Source organism: Macaca fascicularis, chromosome X (assembly GCF_037993035.2).
Source record: "Macaca fascicularis isolate 582-1 chromosome X, T2T-MFA8v1.1".
Classification (NCBI taxonomy): Eukaryota; Metazoa; Chordata; class Mammalia; order Primates; family Cercopithecidae; genus Macaca; species Macaca fascicularis.
In genome coordinates, this window is record NC_088395.1 from 78,209,826 (window position 1) to 78,234,541 (window position 24,716).

Sequence of the window (24,716 nt, forward strand, 5' to 3'; positions counted from 1 at the left end):
GAGGACACAGAATTATTTTCCTTCAGAGGAGGCCCTCACCAACAACCCAACATGCTGGCTCCTTGATCTTGGGCTTCCCAGCCTTCAGAACTGTGAGAATACAAATTTCTATTCTTTAAAAATTACCCAATTTCAGGTATTCTGTTATAGCAGCACAAAACAAAGACAGAAATCATGTCAGGAAATGAAATGGACAGGCGACTGTATTTGAAGGATCCTGTCTGTTATACTAAGGAATTGGATATTTTCTTTTTCTTTTTTCTTTCTTTTTTTTTTTTTTTTTTTGAGACGGAGTCTCGCTCTGTCTCCCAGGCTGGAGTGCAGTGGCGCGATCTTGGCTCACTGCAAGCTCCGCCTCCCGGGTTCATGCCATTCTCCTGCCTTAGCCTCCTGAGTAGCTGGGACTACAGCCGCCCGCCACCACGCCCGGCGAATTTTTTTTTTTTTTTTTTTAAGCAAAGACGGGGTTTCACCGTGTTAGCCAGCATGATCTCGATCGCCTGACCTCGTGATCCGCCCGCCTCGGCCTCCCAAAGTGCTGGAATTGCAGGCGTGAGCCACTGCGCCCGGCTTCTAACGTTCTTTAAAAATATACATTTTACACTCCCTGCACCTCAGCAAAGGTGGCAATGTAATCAACACACTGGCTTATTTTGTTCTCCTCACTATTAGACGCATGTCCCCAAACTACCTGTTACAAGCCCTGTTTTTTTGGACTTTTCAAGGGCTTTGTCCATCGTTCTTCCCCCGGCATCCGGGACAGTACCACTTGGGCTTTGGTTTATAGTTGAGACTCACATACGAGAAACGGAACCACTCGATGGGGCATTCGTTGTCGCAGCGGATCATCTCTCATTAGAAGCGCTCGCTGGAGTCGATGGGGAGGTCTGCGGGGGACGCCTGCCGCTACACCTTGGCCATGGAGCTCTGCTTCTTCTTGGAGGTCTGAGCTTTCTTCTCCTTGGGCGTGCCCCAGGTGACGTCGTCGTGGTCGCTGTTGCTGGACGCGTTCTCGCAGTTCTCGTTGTTGCGCTGCCGCCGAGAACGCTTTGCTGTTGGGCTTTTCCGCCTGCGCGGCCGCCTCGCCCCTGGGCCTGTCCGGGAGGACCTTGCCGCTGTCGCCCGCCGCGTCACCCTGCTACTGCTGCGCCTGGGACGGCTCCACGTGGCTGTCCACCTGCCGCGTGCGGCTCTCCACCAGCTCCACCCTCTGGCTCACGATCTGGATCTTCTGGTCGCCCGGCTCCTAGCTGCGGATCAGGGTCCGCTGGACGCAGGATGGCACCTGCGGCTTCTGCGCGCAGTTCGTGTCGCCGCGGACCTTCTCGTAGCACTCGTCCAGGTCCTTCAGGGTCTCCTCCAGCAAAGTCTCCGCGCCTGGAGCCCCGCTAACTCACGCCTCCCCCGCTACGCGCAGCCGCATCCTCCGGTCTGCAGAGGTGCGGCATGTGACCGTCTGCGAGCCGGTGTCGCGGTACGCCGGCTCTAGACGGGCGGTCCGAGCTGCAGCCCAGGCCCCCAGCCCCCAGCCCTGGCCCCGGCCCGACCTCCGGCATTGCTCCGCGGCTGGAAGCGCAATGCCGTTCTTACTGTGCTCCGTTGCAACCATTTTTACTTTCTTTGAACTTTTTTTTTTTTAAAATACGGAGTCTTACTCTGTAGCCTTGGCTGGAGTGCAGTGGCGCGATCTCCGTTCACCACAACCTCCGCCTCCTGGGTTCAAGCGATTCTCCTGCCTCAGCCTCCTGAGTAGCTGGGACTACAGGCGCGCCATGCCTGGCTAATTTTTTGTATTTTTAGTAGAGACGAGGTTTCACTATGTTGGCCAGGCTGGTCTCGAACTCCTGACCTCGTGATCTGCCTGCCTCGGCCTTCCAAAGTGCTAGGATTACAGGCGTGAGCTAACTCTTACTTTGTTTTCTGCTTAAAACTCACATGATCTAATTGGCATGTCTCCAAGCAAACACGCTCTAGCCCTTAAGAAATGTGCTCTCTGTGCTAAAACCTTGTTACAATGTCTTAAGTCACGGTCCAAAAAGCCAGATTGTTTTCTCAGACACTGTCAAATAGCTCTGCATTCACCGCTGCTATATCTTTCCTACTCTTCCAGAATCTCTGCTTTCAGTTGGAAGAAGTGGAAATGCCCCCTTATGTTCGCAAGGTTTTCAGCTTTTGCCCAGGCATTGTTCTGTAGAAGCGCTTTGTGGGTTACTTGTGGAGTGCTATTCAACCCTGTGTAAGGCAGTAGGAGCAGATAGAGGTCAGAAAGTTTGGTAAATTCTGTGACATACTCCAGATTCATAGTTTAGAAAAACAGCACCTCCACCGGGTGCAGTGGCTCATGCCTGTAATCCCAACACTTTAGGAGGCAGAGGTGGGAGGATCTCTGGAAACAAGGAGCTGGAGATCAGCCTGGGCAACACAGGGAGACCCCCACTTCCACCCCCATATCTACAAAAAATTTTAAATATTAGTTAGGCTTGGTGGTTCTCCCCTGTAGTCCCAGCTATTTGAGAGCCCAGGAATTTGAGGCCTCAGTGAGCTACAATTGTGCCACTGCACTCCAGCCTGGATGACAAAGCGAGACCCTGTCTCAAAACAAACAAATTTTAGCATTATATGCCCGCCGTTTTGCACCTTGCTTCTTCCACTTGAGGCAAGCTTGTCCAATCCGCAGACCGTGGGCCTCAGGTGGCACAGGACTGCTTTGAATGCATCTCAACACAAATTTGTAAACTTTCTTAAAATATTATGAGATTTTTGGGCTGCGTGCAGTGGCTCATGCCTGTAATCCCAGCACTTTGGGAGGCCGAGGCAGGCAGATCACCTGAGATCAGGAGATCAAGACCAGCCTGGCAAACACGGAGAAACCCCATCTCTACTAAAATACAAAAAATTAGCTGGGCGTCGTGGCACGCACCTGTAGTCCTAGCTACTAGGGAGGCTGAGGCAGAAGAATCACTTGAACCTGGGAGGCAGAGGTTGCAGTGAGCCGAAATTGTGCCACTGCACTCCAGCCTGGGCAACAGAATGAGACTCCATCTCTAAATAAATAAATAGATTTTTTGGCAATTTAAAAAAATATAGCTAGCTTATCAGTTACTGTTAGTGTTAGTGTATTTTATGTGTGGCCCAAGACAATTCTTCTTCCAATGTGGCCCAGGGAAGCCAAAAGATTGGACACCCCCGAAAGGGTATATCCTGGAAGTATATCTTTCCAAGTGAGTCTATATAGAGCTGCTCATGGTTTTTGTGACTGCATAGTATTGTGTCCAGAGTTGATTCCTTCTGTTGGATTCTTGGTCTCACTGACTTCAAGAATGAAGTTGTGGACCTTCATAGTGAGTGTTACAGCTCTTAAAGGTGGCACGGACCCAAACAGTGAGCAGCAGCAAGATTTATTGTGAAGTGTGAAAGAACAAAGCTTCCACTGCATGGAAGGGGACCCAAGTGGGTTACTGATGCTGGTTGGGGTGGCCAGCTTTTATTCCCCTATTTGTCCCTGCCCACGTCCTGCTGATTGGTCTATTTTACAGAGCACTGATTGGCCCATTTTACTGAGTGTTGATTGGTCCATTTTACAGAGTGCTGATTGGTGCATTTACAATCCTTTAGCTAGACATGGAGCACTGATTGGTGCGTTTACAATCCTCTAGCTAGACAGAAAAGTTCTCCAAGTCCCCACTTGACCCAGGAAGTCTGGCTTCACCTCTCAATCCCCACTCCAAACAGGACACCCCAACTGCTGTTGGGAATTGGGCAATGACCACTCTAGCTACTTCCTGCTGGATAGGGGTGAAGAAGCAGCCCTGCAGTTGTAGTATCCTCCAAAGGGGAACTCTTTAGGCCAGTCAAAGGGCCAGTAGGTTGGTCCAGGGGTCCTCAGTAGAAATTATTAGTTGAGCTCATTTGGAATTCCATTTGTAAGACCATCTGTAGCTTGATGGCCTCGATCCTAGAGGAAACAAATTTGACAAGGAGGTTAAAAATACAGGGCCGGAAGGAGAGTAATAGCAAGATGGCTGTCACGGGACCTAGAAAGGGGAGAAGCCGGCCGGGCGCGGTGGCTCAAGCCTGTAATCCCAGCACTTTGGGAGGCCGAGACGGGCGGATCACGAGGTCAGGAGATCGAGACCATCCTGGCTAACACAATGAAACCCCGTCTCTACTAAAAATACAAAAAAATTAGCCGGGCGAGGTGGCGGGCGCCTGTAGTCCCAGCTACTCGGGAGGCTGAGGCAGGAGAATGGCGTAAACCCGGGAGGCGGAGCTTGCAGTGAGCCGAGATAGCGCCACTGCACTCCAGCCTGGGCGACAGAGCGAGACTCCGTCTCAAAAAAAAAAAAAAAAAAAGAAAAAAAGAAAGGGGAGAAGCCATCTTGCCCAACTCCAGAGGTTGGTATAAGAGTTTGAGAGGCGTTGTTTGATTTCAGAAGCCTTTTCCTGTAAACGCCAGGCAGCATCTCGTACTATCCCTGACTGGTTGGTGTAAAAACAATACTCTTCCGCTAAGAAGGTTCAGAGTCCTCCTTTCTCAGCAGTGAGGAGGTCTAGGCCTCGGTGGTTTTGGAGAGTTGCTGCTGCCAAAGAGTCTATTTGGGATTGTAGAGTAAGGATAGATTCTGTTATTTCTTGTAAACTGTCTGAGAAATCCTTTGAGAGTGTGTGGTAGTAGGATAATGAAATAGATAAACCTGCTATTCTGGTTCCTGTAGCAGTGGCCATTTCTAACCCTATAAGTAGGGGTATTAGTTGTATGGCCCAGTGCTGACGGACTTGAGCTTTGAGGGGCACTGATAGGGTCTGATTTCCATAAGATTAGAAGTTAAGATAATACATGTTACACTGTTAACTTTTAGCAAACTTCACTTTTGTTGGAAACCTTGTAAGTTTGGGATTTTAATTTTTCTTTGCTATTAATAAAATCTCATTCAGTTCATATTCACTCAGAATTGGTATAGAAGGCTCCTTCCTGATTCTGTAAGTACTTTAAGGTTTGGCTGAGTGCAAACAGCTCACAAGTTTGAGCAGACCAATTATTGGGTAAGTTTCCTAATTCTGCTTCTACAAGAGTTTCCTTATCACTTACTGAATAGCCATTGTGTCTTTTTCCCTTAATCCCCCAGAAGGAACCATCTATTGTCCTGTCCTGAAGGGAATTCCTCCTATATCTGGTTGGATCTTTGTGTAGTAATTAATTAAGATTCCGTTAGGAAACCTGCTGGGTTAAGGATTTTTGACAGGAAGGCTATGGGTCGTCAGTGGCCTCAGTGCTTTCGGGCTACACTCTTGTTTACACTGACCACTGACAACAAGGTGGTATTGGAGTGTTACAGGGTCATGGAGAAGACCTTCAATTCTCATTTATAGGTTTTAAATTTACCCTGGATTTTAAAGGAATAGGGCACACTGTTTTTTCTTTACTACTTCTTTCTCTTTCTCTTTGACTTTCTGTTTTGCTCTTTGACTCCTTCTTTGTCTCTGTCTCTTCCCCTCTTGCTCTTTGACTGCCTCTTTGTCTGTCTCTTCCTCTGCCTGTCTCTCTCTTTGACTCCTCCTTTGTCTGTCTCTTCCTCTCTCTCTTTCCTTCTCTCTTTGACTTTCTGTCTCTCTCTCTTCCTCTCTCTCTGACTTACTGTCTCTCTGTCTCTTCCTCTCTCTCTTTCTCGTTCTCTTTCTCTGTGACTTCTGTCTCTTTCTTTCTCTCTTTCTCTTCGACTTTCTGTCTCTCTTTCTTTCTCTGTCTCTCTCTTTCTGTCTCTCCCTCCTGCCCCCTTTGACTTTCGCTTCGGCAGTGTAAGACTCCCACCTCCTTGGGTGTTTGCACTGCGTGCAATAACTCCATGATTTCATTGTGGTATTTAATGGGAGTTCTCACACACGTTAGGAATTCCCTTTCTTTCCATATTGCAGCATGGGCATGTAGGATTAGATAAGCATACTTGCTATCAGTATACACATTTATTCTTTTTCCCTTTCCCAGTTCTAAGTCTTGGGTAAGTGCCACTAGTTCTGCTAACTGGGTGCTGGTCCCTGGGGGAAGAGGCTTACTTTCAAGTACTGTTACATCACTAACTATGGCATAACCTGCCTTTCATATGGCATTCTCCACAAATGAACTTCCGTTGGTATATAGGTTAAGGTCAGGATTAGCTAAGGGACTTCTAAGAGATCCTCTCGGTGGCGTAAGTCTGGACTATAATTTGTTAACAGTCATGCTCAATTTGTTCTCCATCTTCTGAGAGAAAAATGGCAGGGTTGAGGGCCACACGTGTGCTTATTTGAAGCACCGGTCCCTAAAGAAGTAGCACCTGGTATCTGAGCAGGTGGTTGTCTGATAGCCATAAACTTCCTTTGGCACCTAGTATGCCATTTACATCATGAGTAATCCAGATAGTGAGATTCTTTCCTTGTATTATTTTGATAGCCTCTGACACTAAGACGGCCACCGCCGCTACGACCCATAAACAGTGAGGCTGGCCTTTTGCTGCTGCATCAATTTCCTTACTTAGGTATGCCACTGGTTGTGGGGTTGTCCCATGAGTCTGAGTAAGGACTCCAAGAGCTATTCCTGCTCTCTCTGTGATGTATAAAGAGAAGTTTTGTCCTGTGGGAAGGCTTAAGGATGGAGCTTGTACTAGGGCCTGCTTTAAGGTTTTGAAGGCCGTTTCTGCCTCTGGTTCCCATTCTACTAGATGAGTATTTGCCTTCTGGGTCTCCTTGATTAGAGTATAGAGTGGTCTGGCCATCTCGCTGTATCCAGGGATCCATAGTCGACAAAAGCCAGTGATTCCAAGGAACCCACAACTGTTTTAATGTCTTAGAGCGAGGATAAGCCAGTATAGGCTGTATTCATTCCTTGCTGAGGGCCCTGGTTCCTCTGGCTAAGATTAGGCCTAGATATTCGACTTGTAGGCAGAGCTGGGCCTTTGATTTATACACCTTGTACCCTTGATTAGCTAGAAAGTTCAAGAGATCCAGAGTAGCCTGCTGGCACGACGCTTCCAAACTGGTAGCCAAAAGTGAATCATCCACATACTGAAGGACCAGAGTGCCTGGACTTGAGAAGTGGCCTGGATCTTGCCCCAGAGCCTGACCAAACAGATGAGGGCTATCCCTAAATGCTTGGGGCAAGACCGTCCATGTAAGTTGGGATGTGTGGTCTTGTGGGATCCTCAAAGGCGAAGAGAAACTGGGAGTCAGAGTGCAGGGGAATACAGAAGAAGGCATCCTTGAGGTCCAGAACTGTGAACCATTCTGCTTCCTCTGGTATTTGAGAGAGCAGGGTATAGGAGTTGGGTACAACTGGATATAGAGGAATTACTGCCTCAATGATGAGTCTAAGATCTTGTGCTAGTCTCCACTGACCGTTTGGTTTTTGTACTCCTAGAATTGGGGTGTTGCAGGGACTGCTGCATTTTCTTACTAAGTCTTGAGCTTTTAAATGTCTAACAATATCCTGTAATCCTTTGTGAGCTTCAGGCCTTAAGAGATATTGCCTTTGATAAGGAAAAGTGGTGGGGTCTTTTAGCCTGATTTGGACTGGGGGGGCATTTTTTGCCCTTCCGAATTGTCCTTCTGATACCCAGACTTCAGGATTGATTCCCTCCTCAAGCAGGGGACAACAAATGGATAACTTGTTCCCCATATTCACGTAGATGATAGCTCCAGCTTTGGCTAATATGTCCCTCCCTAATAAGGGTGTGGGACTTTCAGGCATAATGAGAAAGGCGTGTGACAAAAGCAAAGTCTCCCAATTACAACTGAGGAGGTGGGAGAAATACCTGGTTAAAGGCTGTCCCAGGATTCCTCGGATGGTAACGGACCTCAAGGACAGCTCTCTGGGACAGGAGATTAACACTGAGAAAGCCGCACCAGTGTCCAGGAGGAAGTCAATTTCCTGGCCCTCAATGGTTAAACATACCCGGGGTTCAGTGAGGGTGATGACATGAGCTGGCGCTTGCCCTGGGCACCCTCAGTCCTTTTGTTGGATCATCTGGTTGGGGGCTTCTGACCCAGAGAAACTTTGCACCTTCCAGTGATTGGCTCGGCATAGTGGACATGGGCGAGGGGGCAGCTTGTTTCTTGTTGGACAATCTTTTTTAAAGTGTCCTTGTACACCACACTGATAACAAACCCTACCGGGTGATTGGACTGCTCCATTTTCTGTCCTTTCTGAACTACCAAGGTTGGTTTGTCTGAGGGCCATGACTAAGGCTGCAGCCTTTCTCTGATCTCGCTTTTCCTTTTTGGCCTGCTCCTCTTGGTCCCTATTATAGAAGACTGAAGTTGCCAGGTTTAATAATGCCTCCAGATTTTGTTCAGGGCCCAGGGCTCGCTTTTGGAGCTTTCTCCTGATATCTGCAGCTGATTGGGTAATAAACTTATCTTTTAGGATCAATTGACCCTCGAGGAAGTCAGGTGACAGGGGAGTATATTTTCTTAAGGCCTCCCATAGCCACTTGAGGAAGGCAGAAGGATTTTCTTCCTTTCCCTGAGTTATGGTGGACATCATTGAATAATTTATGGGCTTTTTCCTAATTCTTCTTAGTCCTTCTATAACACAGGTCAGCAGATGTTTATGACTCCAGTCCCCATGATGTGAGTCTAGGTCCCATTGGGGATCCATACTGGGGACGGCTTGCTGACCAGTAGGGAATTTGTCCCTTTCTTTGGCTGTCATTCTATCATCCACTTGACTAAGATACCAGGTATCTCCAAACTCTCGGACTGCAGCTAAAGCCACATTCTTTTCATTAAAGGCCAGGGTTTGATCTAACAATAGCATGACATCTCTCCAGGTGAAATAGAAGGTTTGCCCTAGACCCTGTAGGACATCTATATACCTTTCAGGATCATCTGACAACGTCCCCAGGTCTGCCTTGGTCTGCTTTAAATCAGAGAGGGAGAAGGGGACATGTACCCAGGTTGGGCCAAATTCCCCTCACCCTACAGCTTGAAGGGATCATAACCGATAGCCCAGGGGTTTTTGTGGTCTCTTGGAGATTTCTTTACTTCTTTCCTTCTGGGTGGGGGAGATTAGAGGAAGATTATCATTAATAGGAAGGGGAGCTGTAGGGAGGCTAGGATATGGGGGTAAGCTGAGAGGTCCTCCTGTGGGATGTAAATTGCAAGCTTTGCATAGTTGTGAATTCTCCTTCAATGAAAAGAAAGCTTGGACATAAGTTATTTCACTCCATTTGCCTTCCCTCTTACAGAAAAGGTCAAGCAGGAGGACAGTATTGTAATTTATACTTCCCTCAGGTGGCCATTTTTTCCCAACAGAGAGAGAATATTGGGGCCAGGCCATAGTGCAGAAAAAAAATAAGCCGCTTCTTTTTCAGGGTTTGTGGGTCAAATTGGTCTCAGTGGCTTAGGATGCATTTCAAGGGTGAGCCTGTTGATGCCTGAGTGTTTCCCATCTGAAAGAAAAAACCGCCCATGGTTTTGGTTTGTTTGTTCCCCCCACTGGCCCAAGAACCCACAACGGTCCCTGGACCCTGCTGATAGGAACAGTTGTGCTCACCGACGCAGCAGCAGAAACCTCACTTGCCCAAGAACCTGCAACGGTCCCTGGACCCTGCTGATCAGAATAGTTGTGCTCACCGACGCAGCAGCAGAAACCCTAGTTTTCCTCTTAGACCACAAAGAGGACCAAGGAAGGTCAGATTTAGTGGCCCTTACCGACACATTCTCAGAAACCTGTTAGAGTCCTAAGTGTTCTCCTGCTAGTATTGGGACCTTACCCCTGTCCTATAAAGATATTATGCCCAAAAAGGCCGGATGTGGTGGCTCACGCCTGTAATCCCAGCACTTTGGGAGGCCGAGGTGGGCGGATCACCTGAGGTCAGGAGTTCGAAATCAGCCTGGCCAACATGGTGAAACATTGTCTCTACTAGAAAATACAAAAATTAGCCAGGCATGGTGGCAGGCGCCTTAGTCCCAGCTACTTGGGAGGCAGAGGCAGGAGAACCATTTGAACCCGGGAGGTGGAGGTTGTAGTGAGCCGAGATCAAGCCATTGCACTCAAGCCTGGGGGACAAGAACGAGACTTCTCTCAAAAAAAAAAAAAAAAATGTTATGCCCCCAAAAATGAAGTGGAGGGCCATATCCTGAGGGAGGGAAGGGATCTCCAGGGTTGGAAGAGTGACGCCTTTTGTCCTCGCTTCTCATCATATGAATAGGAAGGATATCATTTCTGAGGTTCCCCATATCCTAGCTTCAGGAATAACTTTTATTAGGCCTGCTAGTCTGAGGAGGGATCCTAAAATTCCAGATAGTGCCCCCCCACCACCGACAGGGCTTTGGGCAAAAAATATGTCTTTCTGATTGCTGAGCCCAGGTGCCTAAAGAAGGGAACAGAGTCCTGAAGTTTATACTAGAAATCATTCTTCTAGGAGAAACTAGAAAAGCACCGGAGACAGGGAGTGGTTTTTAAAAGTGGGACAAGTCTCGGAGAAGAGAGGTGAGAGGAAGTTTGTCTGATAGGAGTTGAGACCCAGGAGGCAAGAATCAGGATAGATAGGATAGATGGGCGAGTCTTGTTTGGGCGACATGACTTTGAGAGTTCTGCTCATGGCTACAGGGTCAACCAACTTTTTGTCGGGACCCCAGAGCTGAATGGCTTTCCTCTCTGTTGACCCTCAGCTCAGTCCAGAAGTATAGGAAAAGTGGAAACTGGTTCTAGTTAAACCAACACTCCCAACTCCTAAGAGTTGGGGGTTGTTAGAGAGCACTTTCCCAGAAAGCCTGACACCCGTGTCTTTAGTCTGGCGGCTGCGCTAGTTGCTTTTAACTGGCCAACAGGTGCCTGGTATTTAGCCCCTGAATGCTAAGGAAAAATAGGACAGACTAGCAAGCGAAAGGGGTCCAATGGTACCCACTGCTTGGCGATAGTCCCATCTGGGTTGCCAGGATGTGTCTGGAGTTGGTTCCTTCCAGTGAGTAGTTGGTCTCACTGACTTCAAGAATGAAGCCATGGACCTCCACGGTGAGTGTTACAGCTCTTAAAGGTGGCACAGACCCAAAGAGTGAGCAGCAGCAAGATTTATTGTGAAGAGCAAAAGAACGAAGCTTCCACAGTGTGGAAGGGGACCCGAGCAGGTTGCTGCTGCTGGCTGGGGTGGCCAGGTTTTATTCCCTTATTGGTCCCCACCCACATCCTGCTGATTAGTCCATTTTACAGAGTGCTGATTGGTCCATTTACAATCCTTTAGCTAGACACAGAGTGCTGATTGGTGCATTTTTACAGAGTGCTGATTGGTGCATTTACAATCCTTTAGCTAGACGTAGAGCACTGATTGGTGCATTTTTAGAGTGCTAATTGGTGCATTTACAATCCTTTAGCTAGACACAGAGCACTGATTGGTGCATTTACAATCCTTTAGCTAGACACAGAGTGCTGATTTGTGTGTTTTACAGAGTGCTGATTGGTGCATCTACAGTCCTTTAGACACAGAGTGCTGATTGGTGCGTTTACAATCCTTTAGCTAGACAGAAAAGCTCTCCAAGACCCCACTCGACCCAGGAAGTCCAACTGGCTTCACCTCTCAGTATGACACTGCTAGTTGTACCACTGCATATTGAATCAATGTCATACTGGTGGACTTTTATGTTACTTTTAATTTTTTGCTCTTGCAGACTGTTTCAGTGAATATTTTTGTACATGTGTCATTTAAAATATATACTTATAGGCCTGGTGTGGTGGCTTATGCTTGCAATCCCAGCACTTTGGGAGGCTGAGGCAGGCAGATCTCCTGAGGCCAGGAGTTCGAGACCAGCCTGGCCAACATGGCAAAACACTGTCTCTACAAGAAGTACAAAAATTAGCCGGGCATGGTGGCACATGCCTGTAGTTCCAGCTACCTGGGAGGCTGAGGCAGGAGAATCGCTTGAACCCGGGAGGCGGTGGTTGCAGTGAGCCAAGATCCCGCCACTACACTCTAGCTGAGGTGACAGAGTGAGAGTGTGTGTGTGTGTGTATCTATATTTATATATATTTACTTATAGAATATATAGAATAAATTCATAGACTACATGTAGAATGAATACATATAGAATACATTCCTTGAAGTAGAATTTCTAGATCAATGAATATGGCACTAACAATTTTGATTGGCCATGAGGAAGCTCTATCCAGTGATCTCTTGAACACTGTGGCTGTGAGCCATCCCCTTCCTCAGAGTCTCTGCTGTTGCTATCAAGGGCAACTGTTTCCACTTGCAGAATCCTCCCTCTTTTCTGGAGTATGTGATAAAACGTCTTATCTAGTGGATTTGTATAAATCCTTCATGCACGGAGAATGCTTTGTATATGTGGTGTAATGTGGCTGGTTCAACTTTTTTTTTTCCACAACCTTTTACTTGTCATCATAATCCTGGTTATGGAAGCCCTCTGCTGACTTCCTGGCATCTTCCTTCTTTTCCTCTGTTTCGTTCTCCTCCCTCCTCCTCCTCCACTACCAGCAGACTTCATATAATTTCACCCACTAAAAGGACACTTTTTTTCCTTTTCTTTTTCTTCTCCTCCTCTCCTTAATTTCAACTCCACTAGGCTACAGTTCCCAGTTATTCAATCAAATGAATCTAGGTGTTGCTGTACAGCTATTTTGTAGACGTGATTAAAGTCCACAGCCATTTGACTTTAAGTAAGGGAGATTATCCTTGATAATCTGGGTGAGTCTGATTCAATCTGTTGAAAGGCCTTAAGACCAGAGCTGAAGGCCCTGTGAACAGTATTCTCCCTGTGAACAGTAGCTTTAGCATGTGCCTGAGAGTTCCAGCCTGCTCTTCTTGATGGCCCACCCTACGGATCTCAGACTCGGATTTCACCCTACAGATTTCACTCCCTACAACAGTGTTAGCCCATTTCTTGCAATGAATCTCTTCATATATATCTTCTACTGGTTCTGTTTCTCTGATTGAACCCTGACTGATACATCCTTCAAGGTATTTCCGCCATCCAGTCTGGGAACTCATTTCATTGATAAGACAAGCATAGGGAGGGACTCCTCAGACCCTTTTATCCGCCCCTCAAGGGGAAAACCAATTTCAGTGAATAATTACAGAGAACTACCATTGCCTCTGATAGAAAATAAAACATTCTTCAGGGCCCAGGAAGAGTTTCCCAGTGTCAGGAGCCATGTGCCATGGTAGTCAAATGGAACCACCATATTGTTGCTTAGTTGGTTGGCTGATGTCAAAATGCTGTTAATTGCATAAAAAAGAGAGTAGGCCAGGCACATTGGCTCATGCCTGTAGTCTCAACTATTAATATTTGGGAGGCTGAGGTGGGAAGCTTCAGCCCAGGAAATCAAGGTTGCAATGAGCTGTGATTGAGCCACTGCACTGCAGCCTGGGTGACAGAATGAGACCCTGTCTCAAAAAAAAAAAAAAAAAAAAAAAAAGAAAAGAAAAGAAAAGAAAGTAAAAATGATTGAACATAAAAATGAAGGTGGGCAAAGTCTAAAATATCTATGAGGCTGGACACGGTGGCTCATGCCTATAATCCCAGCATTCTGGGAGGCCGAGACAGGTGGATCGCTTGAGCTCAGGAGTTTGAGACCAGCCTGGGCAACATGATGAAACCCCATCTCTACCAGAAATACAAAAAATTAGCTGGGCATGGTGGCTTGTGCCTGTGATCCAACTACTTGGGAGGCTGAGATGGGAGGATTGCTTGATCCCAGGAGGCAGAGGTTGCAGTGAGCTGTGATCATGCCACTGCACACCAGCCTGGGCAACAGAGCGAGACCCCATCTCAAAAAAAAAAAAAGAAAAAAAATATGTATGTATATAAAATATGAGTCCATACTGATACAAATAAGTGATTAAATAAATAGATAAATAAATGGGGGAGAATAGACAAATCTTTAATGCAGAAAGATTCCAAGTAATTTAGGTAGATATTCTGCCCTCAGGGAGGAGGAGCATTACTCTCTATTCCTTAAGCATGGGCTGCAAACAATGACTTCCTTCGAAAGAGTACAGTGTGGAAAGGGGTGAGAAGAGTAACTTTGCAGTGGAGAAACCTCACAAACACTACCTCAGCCAGATGATGATCAACATCAACAGTGGAAAGTCATGTTGATAGTATGTATCCTATAACGTGATGAAAACGGTACCCTACCTCTGTGGTCTTCCTCTCCCAAATGCATACCCCAGTTTAATCATGAGGAAAACATCAGAAAAATCTCAATTGAGGGATATTCTTCAAAATTCCTGGCCAGTGCTCCTCAGAAATATCAAGGTCATCAACAACAAGAAAAGTCTGAAAAGGTGTCACAGCTGAGGAGAAATGACAACTAAATGTTATGTGGTGTCCCGGATGGGATCCTGGAATAGAAAAAGGACAGTAGGTAAAAACCAAAGAAATCTGGCTAGGCGAGGTGGCTAACGCCTATAATCTCAGCACTTTGGGGGTCCGAGGCAGGCAGATGACCTGAGGTCAGGAGTTCCAGACCAGCCTGACCAACATGGAGAAACTCCATCTCTACTAAAAATACAATATTAGCCAGGTGTGGTGGCGTATGCTTGTAATCCCAGCTACTTGGGAGGCTAAGGCAGGAGAATCGCTTGAACCCAGGAGGCAGAGGTTGCGGTGAGCTGAGATCACACCACTGCACTCTAGCCTGGGCGACAGAGTGAGACTCTGCCTCAATAATAATAATAATTTTTAAAAAATGAGCCAGGCATGGTGGCACGTGCCTGTAATCCCAGCTACTCCGGAGGCTGAGGCAGGAGAATCCCTTGAACCCGGGAAGTGGAGGTTGCAGTGAGCTGAGACCATGCCATTGTACTCCAGCTTGGACAACAAGAGTGAAACTCTGTCTCAAAAAAATAAATAAAAATAAAAATAAATAAATAAATAAATAAATAATCAGCTGGGCATGATGGTGCATGCCTTTAGCCCCAACTACTTGGGAGGCTGAGGTGAGAGGGTTACTTGAGCTCAGGAGTTTGAGGCTACAATGATAGCGTCACTGCACTCCAGCCTGGGCGACAGAGTGAGACCTCATCTAAAAAAAAAAAAAAAATTGGGGTGGCGCGGTGGCTCACGCCTGTAATCCCAGCACTTTGGGAGGCCGTGGCGGGTGGATCATGAGGTCACGAGATAGACACCATCCTGGCTAACACGGTGAAACCTCGTCTCTACTAAAACTATATATATATATGTATATATGTATACACACACACACACACACACACACACACACACACACACACACACATATATATATATAATTAGCAGGGCGTGGTGGCGGGCACCTGTAGTCCCATCTACTTGGGAGGCTGAGGCGGAAGAATGGCGTGAACCCAGGAGGCGGAGCTTGCAGTGAGCCGAGATCACGCCACTACACTCCAGCCTGGGTGACAGAGCAAGACTCCATTTCAAAAAAAAAAAAAAAATTACTATATATTCCAGCAATTCTACTCTTATGTTTCTACCCAAAAGAATTGAAAACAAGTATTCAAACCAAAAGTTGTACACAGATGTTCACAGCAGCACTATTCACAATGGCTAAAAGATGGAAAAAAGCAAAATGTCCATCAATGGATGAATGGCATATCCCATAGAACTGAATAGTATTCCACCATATACTGATACATGCTACAACATAGATGAACTTCAAAAATGTGCTATGTAGAAAAAAGACAGACACAAAGGTCACACATTGTATGATTCCATTTGCATTAAATATCCAGAATAGATAAATCCGTACACAGAATGCAGATTAGTGGTTTCTAGAGCCTTGGGGGAGGGAGGAATGGGGAATGACTTCTTGATGGGTATAGGGTTTACATATGGGGTGATGAAGCTGTTGTGAAACTAGATAGAGATGATTATTATACAACTTCATGAATATACTAAATGTCACTGAACTGGACACTTTCAAATGGTTAATCTTATGTTTTATGTGAATTTTACATCAATTTTTTTTGAGACAGGTCTAACTCTGTCACCCAAACTGGAGGGCAGTGACATGATCAGGGCTCGCTGTAGCCTCAGCTTTCTGGTCTCAAGAGACCCTTCCACCTCAGCCTCCCAAGTGGCTGGGACTACAGGTGTACACCACCATGCCCAGCTAATTTTTTATATTTTGTAGAGATGAGGTCTCATTATGTTGCCCAAGCTGGTCTCGAACTCCTGGCCTCAAGTAATCCTCTCACCTTAGGATCACAAATTGCTGGAATTATGGGTGTGAGCCACCATGCTTGGCCACATCAACTTTTTAAAAAGAGGAATGCATCACATGCATAGAGGAAGCTGAGACTACAGGTGTGTGCCACCAAGCCCAGCTAATTTTTGAATTTTTTGTAGAGTTGGAGGAGAGGGGTTCTCCCTGTGCTGTCCAGGCTCGTCTTGAACTACTGGGCTTAAGTGATCCTCCCACCTCAGCCTCCCAAAGTGCTGGGATTACAGGTGTGAGACACTGTACCTGGCCAGAAGTGATGTTTGAATTGAGTTGTTAATCAATTTGTGAATCGCTTAGCAAACATTTATTGTGTGCACACTAAATGCTAGTCAGTGAGGTAGGCATTGAGGTGATATAAATAGATATAGGCCAGGTGTAGTGGCTCACACCTGAGGCATGAGAATCACGTGAATCCGGGGGCAGAGATTGCAGTGAGCCGAGATGGCGCCACTGCACTCCAGCCTGGGTGACAGAGTGAGACTCTGTCTCAAAAAATTTAAATAAAATAACGCATAAATAGATATAGTAGATATAGATACCTATATCTATGCATATATTAATATTCTCTCTCTCTCTCTCTCTCTCTCTGTCTCTCTCTCTCTCTCTATATATATATATATATATGTATTCAGATCTTATCTGCCCCCTCAGAGAGCTCACTATATAGTTGGGAGAGACAAACACGTAAATAGGCAATTATAGTACCTTGTGGTACATGCAATGGTAGATGTATATACAAGGTATTATGGAAGTAAGGAGGAGCAGCACCCATCACAGCCTGGGGGTGCTTTAAAAGAATTATTAGAAAGTGGCCAATTGGTCAAGTGGCCAAGGTGCAGTGGCTCATGCCTGTAATCCCAGCACTTTGGGAGGTTGAGGTTGGAGGATCGCTTGAGCCCAGGAGTTCAAGACCAGCCTCGGCAACATAGCAAGCCCCTGTCTCTACAAATAATAACAATAATGATAATAAAATCAGCATGGCATGGTGGCATGTGCCTGTAGTCCCAGCTACTCAGGAAGTTGAGACGGGAGGATCGCTTGAGCCCAGGAGGTCGAGGCTGCAATGAGCCATGATCACACTGCTGCACTCCAGGCTGGGTGACAGAGCAACACCCTGTCTCTGGAAAAAAAAAAAAAAAAAAAAGAAGAAGAAAAGAAAAAAAGAAAGTGGCCAAGTGAAGAGGGGAAGGAAGGTCATTTTAGGCAGAACACAAATAAAGGTATAGAGCTAGGAGATAGAAGATACATATGGAGAGACAGAGTGAGAGAGAGAGAGAGAGAGAGTGTGTGTGTGTGTGTGCGCACGTGTGTGCGTGCATATGCATAGGAAGTAATTACAAGTGGTTCCATCTTATCTTGAAATTTTTTTTTTTTTTTTTTTTGAGATGGGGATTTCACTCTGTTGCTGAGGCTGGAGTGCGTGGCATGATCTTGGCTAACTCCAACTTACTCCTCCTGGGCTCAAGCAATCCTCCTGCCTCAGCCTCCTGAGTAGCTGGGACTATGGGGGCGTGCCACCACAGCCAACTAAAATTTTTTTTTTGTAGAGGTGGGGTCTCGCCATGTTACCCAGGCTGGTCTCGAACTCCTGGACTCAAGTGATCTGACTGCCTCGGCCTCCCAAAGTGCTGGGATTACAGGCATGAGCCACTGTGCCTGGCCAAGTGGTTCCATCTTGTAAAAGAAAAAAATCAAACTAGGAAGTGGTAAGTCATGGGTTTCAAACAAGTGAACAACAGGCTTATGTTTTAGATAAATCCTTCTTTTAACAGTGTGACGTCTAAGATTAGAAGAGGAACAAAACTGGAGGCAGGGAGACTAATAAGAAGACTGTTGCAATAATCCAGATGAAAAATGATCAGGGTCTTAGCCAGGCAGGGAAGTGGTAATTGTGATAAAAAGGAAAGGTCAGAATCAAGAAAGGCTTAGATGGCAAAATTAACAGGATTTGAGCATTGATTGGATATTGGTGGTGAGACAGCGTTAAAGATAACTCCAGGTTCCTGTTCTGTGTGATGGAGTGTGGATTTGTCAGAGATGTTAGTTGAGAGCAACAAAGGCTGACTCAGCATAAAGAGTATTATTATTATGATTATTTTTGAAGGATATTAGGAGCTGGGCATGGTGGCTCACACCTGTAATCTCAGCACTTTGGGAGACCAAGACTGGAGGATCATTTGAGCCCAGGAGTTCGAAATCAGCCTGGGCAACTTAGTGAGACCCTGTTTCTAAATAAAACAAAAATAATAGGCTGGGTGTGGTGGCTCATGCCTTAACCCCAGCACTTGGGGAGGCTGAGGCGTGTAGACAACTTGAGGCCAGGAGTTTGAGACCAGCCTGGCCAACACAGTGAAACCCTGTCTCCACTAAAAATACAAAAATTAGCTGGGTGTGGTGGTGCATACCTGTAATCCCAGCTACTCAGGAGGTGGCTGAATGAGGCAGGAGAATCTCTTGAACCTGGCAGGCAGAGGTTGCAGTGAGCCAAGATTGCACCACTGCACTCCAGCCTGCGTGACAGAGTGAGACTCTGTCTCATGATGATAATAATAATAATAATAATTTAAAAAATTAGCTCGGTGTGGTGGCACACACCTGTAGTCCCAGCTACTCAGGAGGCTGAGTCAGGAGGATCACTTCAGCCCAGAAAGTTGAGGCCACAGTAAGCCATGATCACGCCACTGTACTCCAGCCTGGCTGACAGAGCAAGATCCTGTCTCTTAAAAAGAAAAAAAGGATATTGGGGAGCTCCCACAATTGTTGGGAGAGCTGGAGAATCAGCTTAGAGGCTCAGCTTTCAGGAACAATGCCTGAAACCACTGCAGAAGTGGCTGGATGATATAGGTGCCCCCACTGCTGTGAGAAATCAACCTTGAAAACACTGGAAATTCCCTAGTGGAAAAAAAAAAAAAAAAAAGGAAGAGAAGCTCCAAACTCCACATATCCACATAGAGCAGGTTTCCTCACAAGGTCATAAGGAAGACTGGCAAATATCTCTGACTTACACTGCGGAGCTGGGGCTCATAACATGGACATTCTTCCATATATAGAAAAGCTTTTCAAATTCTGAGGGCAGCCACAGTGTGACGCAGATGGTGCCGCTATGAACCAATGTAGAGAATAGAAGAGTTTGGGGGCAGGAGTGAGAAGTTCCATTTTTAACATGTGGTATTTCAGGTGTCTGTAGAACATTCAGATATAGATGTCTAGCAGGTGGTGAGATATTTAAAGTCCTTAGCATTCAGGTAGCAGTTAAAACAATAAAAATGGGTAGGATGGTCCAGGGAGAGCATGTAGATTGAGATGAGAAGAAGAAAGAAAACAGAATCCTGGGTGTGGGAAAGAAAGCTTGCCTGGATTCTTGGTGCCCCTATAAAAGGCCCTAGCTGGCAGGCGTGATGGCTCACACCTGTAATCCCAGCACTTTGGGAAGCTGAGGAGGGCAGATCACCTGAGGTTGGGAGTTCGAGACCAGCCTGACCAACATGGAGAAACCTCGTCTCTACCAAAAATACAAAATTAACTGGGCGTGGTGGGTGCATGCCTGTAATCCCAGCTACTTGGGAGGCTGAGGCAGGCGGATCACCTGAGGTTGGGAGTTCGAGACCAGCCTCACCAACATGGAGAAACCCCGTCTCTACTAAAAATACAAAATTAGAAACCCCGTCTCTACTAAAAATACAAAATTAGCTGGGCATGGTGGCGCATGCCTGTAATCCCAGCTACTTGGGAGGCTGAGGCAGGAGAGTCGCTTGAACCTGGGAGGCAGAGGTTGTGGTGAGCCGAGATTGCACCATTGCACTCCAGCCTGGGCAACAAGAGCGAAACTGTCTTGGCGGGGGGGGGGGGCGGGGGGGGGAAGCTCTAGCCGCCTAGGCTACAGGAATTTATACAATATAGAGAATGTTTGTTTTTGCTTCCCCTAGACACATTTCACTTTTCACATACCATGAGGATGATTTCTGTAGTAGCCATTTGTCTAGCTAATTGCCCTGTTCTAAAAAGAAAAAAACTTCTCCCCAAGAGATCCAAATGCTTACAGCCAGGGCTAGGTCCCTAGGGGCCAGGACCACTGGATCACTCTTTTCCTAGATATTTACGCTTCAAAAGGGATGAAGCCTAGACCTTGGAGACATCACTAGGCTGTAAAATCTGGAGACAGAAATCTGGCCCTTGGAAAGATGTGTTTACATTATAAAAGGTTAAGGTAAGAACTAGAATCATTTCAATCCCATCTTCAAGGAGTGAAAGGTTTTTTAGAAGGGAGCAAGACAGCTGTCTCTCTCCTCTGTATAAATGGAGAAAATCCACTGTTCTTCATTCCTCTATGGGGTGAAACTTGTAACTCACCCAGGAAGTCTCCAACAGTTCTCATCGTGTCATCTGTGGGTCTAGGTGTAGGGAACCTACGTGACAATGTGACTTTGGCTGTTGCTCTGTTCGTGAGTATTAATAAAGAACTTTTGGCTGGGTGCAGTGGCTCATGCTTGTAATCCCAGCACTTTGGGAGGTTGAGGTGGGCGGATTGCTTGAGCTCAGGAGTTCAAGACCAGCCTGGGCAACATGGTGAGATGCTGTCTCTACTAAAAATACAAAAAAATAGCCAGGCATGGTGGCACATGCCTATAGTCTCAGCTACTCAGGAGGCTGAGGTGGGAGAAACACTTGATCCTGGGAGGCAGAGGCTGCAGTGAGCTGAGATGTGCCACCACACTCCAGCCTGGGTGACAGAATGGGACCTTGTCTCAAAAAAAAAAAAAAAAAGAAAAAAAAATTGGGAGGGCCGGGTGCTCACGTCTATAATCCCAGCACTTTGGGAGGCTGAGGCGGGCGGAGGTCAGAAGATAGAGACCATCCGGCTAACATGGTGAAACCCTGTCTCTATTAAAAAATACAAAAAATTAGCCGGGCGTGGTGGCGGGCGCCTGTAGTCCCAGCTACTCAGGAGGCTGAGGTAGGAGAATGGCGTGAACCTGGGAGGCGGAGCTTGCGGTGAGCCAAGATCACACCACTGCACTCCAGCCTGGGCCACAGTGCAAGACTCCGTCTCAAACAAACAAAAAACAACTCTTCTGATCCAGATGCTTCAGGTTTCTTTAGTATTCACACATACAAAGTACTTCATTGTATGAGTATCTCAGACACTTCACCATTCTTGACAAAACACTGGGGGACACTAACATTTAAGTGGTGGAAAGAGGAAGAGGAGATCAAAAAGGAGACCAAATAGGAATGGTCAGAAGTACACACGGAATAGGCCGGGCACGGTGGCTCATGCCTGTAATCCCACCAGCACTTTCGGAGGCCGAGGCAGGTGGATAACTTGAGGTCAGGAGTTCGAGACTAACCTGACCAACATGGCAAAACCTTGTCTGTACTAAAAATACAAAAATTTGCCAGGCATGGTGGCTCATGACCGTAGTCCCAGCTACTTAGGAAGATGAGCCAGGAGAATTGCTTGAACCTGGGAGGTGGAGGTTACAGTGAGCCGAGATTGTGCCACTGCACTCCAGCCTGGACGACAGAGCACGACTCCATCTCAAAACAAACAAACAAACAAACAAACAAACTACATGGCACATACAGAATAACTAGGGAACTGAATTAATTCAAGGTGATAGAAGTCAATGAATAGGAACTTTCAATGAGGATGGAATGATTGGCAGTGTTCAAATGCTGGAGAGGTCCAGCAACATTAAGAGTGAAAAGTACCTATTGACTTTGGCAGTTTGGAGGTCACTTTGCTAAAAGCAATTTCAGAGGAACCATTTTCTAGTACAGTAGGTAGGGGTATGAATGGATTTCAGGAAGTAGAGACTGCAAATCAGACTATTGCTATTTGGAGAAGCTTAAAGCTGAGAAGGAAAGGAATTGGCACCTGATTAAGATTCAGGATTAAGGGAGAGTTTTGTAATTTTTTTCTTAATGGGTAAGGTCCTAACGTGTTTAAGGCTGAGGAACAGACACCACAGGTTGAAATAAGAGAATGGATAACTCATGGAGCAGGCTGCTGAAAGAGATGGAAAAAGATGGCATTTGGGACACAGGGGGATGGGTGGACCTGGAACAGGAAGATGGAATGGAGATAGGGATGTATGTAAATGTAGTGTTGCTTGTAGTCGTTCCACTGAGGCTGAAGACCATGTATTTCTAGTGGCACTGATTTGTATTGTTTTGTAGGGTAGAAACATCCAGATGAAGAAGGGAAGAAGAGTGGTTAGCTGTACCGACCCAAGGTTAGAGGTTTGTGGGGCTGGTGTGGTAGACAGGGATGAAAGGGAATTGAGGGCACTGGTGAGAGAGTAGTTCAGAGAGTCAAGCATGGGGTTAAGAAAGGTTGAAGCCAGGCATGGTGGCTCATGCCTATAATTCCAGCACTTTGGGAGGCCAAAGAGGGAGGATCACTTGAAGCCAGGAGTTCGAGACCAGCCTGGGCAACATAGTGAGACCCCCATCTATAAAAACATTTATTTAAAAAAATTAGCCAGGTGTGGTGGTGCCTGTGAGAGGTGAAGCCAGCTGGACTTTCTGGGTCGAGTGGGGACTTGGAGAACTCTTCTGTCTAGCTGAAGGATTGTAAATGCACCAATCAGCACTCTGTAAAAATGCACCTATCAGCACTCTGTGCCTAGCTGAAGGATTGTAAATGCACCAATCAGCACTCTGTAAAATGGACCAATCAGCACTCTGTAAAATGGACCAGTCAGCAGGATATGGGTGGGGACAAATAAGGGAATAAAAGCTGGCCACTACAGCCAGCAGCAGCAACCCGCTCAGGTCCCCTTCCATGCTGTGGAAGCTTTGATCTTTTGCTCTTCACAATTAATCTTGCTGCTGCTCACTCTTTGGGTCTGCATCACCTTTAAGAGCTGTAACACTCACCGTAAAGGTCCACGGCTTCATTCTTGAAGTCAGTGAGACCACGAACCCACCAGAAGGAACGAATTCTGGGCATACCTGTAGTTCAAGCTACCCAGGAAGTGGAAGCAGGAGGATCGCTTGAGCCCAGGAGTTCAAGGTTGCAGTAAGCTAGGATCATGCCTTTGCACTCTATCCTGGGTGACAGAGTGAGATCCCTGTCTAAAAAAGCAAACAAACAAATAAATAAATAAAATAAAAAAATCTATTGAGAGGGGAAGGAAAAGAGGCCAGGAGGGACTGTCAGACTGGGAGAAAAAAGAGGGCTCAAAGGACTAGAGGAGTCCATATGAGGTTAAAAAATTAAACCAGAAAAAACAAAACAAAACAAAAAAAACCTCACATGTGCGTGGGGGCCTGAGGGAGCAGAAAGGAGAGGGCGCTGTGGTTCAAATGAAATCCTGGGATTATAGATGTTAGAGGTGAGCAGTTCCAGACAACAATACAGTTCAAGATGTGGTGCTTTATGTGTGGCTGAAGTGGAACACAGAAGGTCATTGAGAGAGTCAAGGAAATGAGAAGTTGCTGATTGTGTCGTCTTCACAGACAATGAGATCCCCTCGTAAAAGGGTCAGGAATTAGAGTCGGGAGGGAGATGATGGGCCACATGCCAGTATCTTTACTTAAAAAGAGGATAGTGAAGAATATGTAAGAATTTGCTAGGCAGACTGGGATGGAGGGGATGGCCATTCTAGCGAGAGGGAGGAGACTGGGAAAAGACACGGTTGGAAGTGTGAAACAGCCTGATCTTTTTAGGGAACTAAAACCAGTATGAGTGACGCCAAGTGTGAGTACAGGAATGTGGCAGCGGATGAGACTGGATTAGTAGGCAGAGCTGACATATGGAGGGCCTTGTGCACTAAACCAAATGATGCAGAACCACTGAGGGGTTTTAAGCTGAGTATTGACTTAATTCTGGTTTCTATTTTAGATTTTCTAAGGTCAAGTGTGGAAAATTAGAGTCAGGTAGGAATAGAGCCCCAGAGACCAGTTACGGGGCTGTTGCAATTGCCCAAGCCAGGATGAGGGGCGTGGCACTGGCAGTGGAGTTGGAGGATGAATTCCAGAGCTATTTTGATATCCCACATGTGTTCTTGCAGCTCTACACCCTTTCACCTATTTTCAGCATGCAATGTGAGGCCTGGTAGGTTTTTCCGTTCAGTTTATGCTCTTTAATGTCCCAATTCTTCACCCCAGAGGCAGCCTTCAGACCTTTGAGGATGGGGTCCTTATCTCCACTATGCCCACTCCATAGGGCAGGAGATGAAATTATCCAAGGCTTTTTCGTCTCACTAATTTACTTTTCTTTACTTGCTTTTGTTTCCCTCTACCAAATTCTTCAGTTAATCCGAGGTAAGAATTTCATACCTTGAACATTATAGAATCAGGTTATTTCTTTTTCAGTGCTCTGTTGCCTAGAGGTTTGTATGTGACAAATTGAAAGGGCTAATACTATATATGAAAGTTACACTCAGTATATGAAACCGACAGACCCTCTCCCCCAACCCCCACTTAGCACTCTCCCTCCTTTTTCAGGGTTACTAATTGCCATTTGTAGTAGGCAAAATTCTAAGACGACCCCCAATATTCCCTCATCCCGGTG

The 24,716-nt window shown here is 46.3% G+C and overlaps 1 pseudogene; it reads right to left on the reverse strand.

Moving 5' to 3' along the window:
* Positions 1-244: 244 nt before the first annotated feature.
* Positions 245-1,393, reverse strand: LOC102117859 (inhibitor of growth protein 1 pseudogene; annotated as a pseudogene).
* Between the last annotated feature and the right edge of the window lie 23,323 nt (positions 1,394-24,716).